Source organism: Corylus avellana, chromosome ca6 (assembly GCF_901000735.1).
Source record: "Corylus avellana chromosome ca6, CavTom2PMs-1.0".
NCBI classification, from domain to species: domain Eukaryota; kingdom Viridiplantae; phylum Streptophyta; class Magnoliopsida; order Fagales; family Betulaceae; genus Corylus; species Corylus avellana.
In genome coordinates this window covers 27,187,640-27,188,296 of record NC_081546.1, presented here as the reverse complement: position 1 = coordinate 27,188,296, position 657 = coordinate 27,187,640, and the positions used below count along the sequence as shown (strand labels likewise).

At 49.6% G+C, this 657-nt stretch overlaps 1 pseudogene; it reads right to left on the bottom strand.

Moving 5' to 3' along the window:
* LOC132185506 (senescence-associated carboxylesterase 101-like) overlaps positions 1-335 on the bottom strand; it is a 3,176-nt pseudogene extending 2,841 nt beyond the window's left edge.
* Between the last annotated feature and the right edge of the window lie 322 nt (positions 336-657).

Sequence of the window (657 nt, the reverse complement as noted above, 5' to 3'; positions counted from 1 at the left end):
GGATTAAAACCTAGAATTAAAAAAAAAAAAAAAAAAAGGATGAAAACGTAGATACTAAAAAAACAACTCACGCTCTCTTCTCTCTCCTCCAGAAACATCTCCCAAGCTCATTCTCGGCAGACTTGGAGGAGGAAGCCGCTTCCTCCTCCCCCCACCTTTTTTTTTTTTTTTTTTTTTTTTCTGTATTTCCTTTTCTCCCCTCTCCCACCCTTTCTAGTCTCCTCAGAGGCTAAAATCGTCTCTTTAGAGACCCTATCTGCCTCCTCGGAGGCCTTATCTCTGTCCAAAAATTGCAATGGTCCATCCTCCACCGCAAAACCTTCGACCATCTCCATCTTCAGCCGCTTCAAGTCTGGGTTTAGTTTTTTTCTTGGAATCTTTGGATTTGTTTATTTTAGAATCTATTCTGTTGATTTCAGGAAGTCTTGGATGCACACGAGCCACTCCACAGGGTTCCTGGCCGTCTTCGCCTATGCCTGCCACCAGCGATCCGCCCACCCGACGTCCACGCGCCGATGCGTGTTTAGCACGCGCCTGCGAGTAGATCTTACTCGCGGGCGCGTGTCCCCCACCCACGCGAGGCGTCTTTCTCGCCGGCAGGTGAGGCGTCTTTCTCGCCGCTCCACCTCCACCCACCTCCTTCGCCGATCTTCTGGT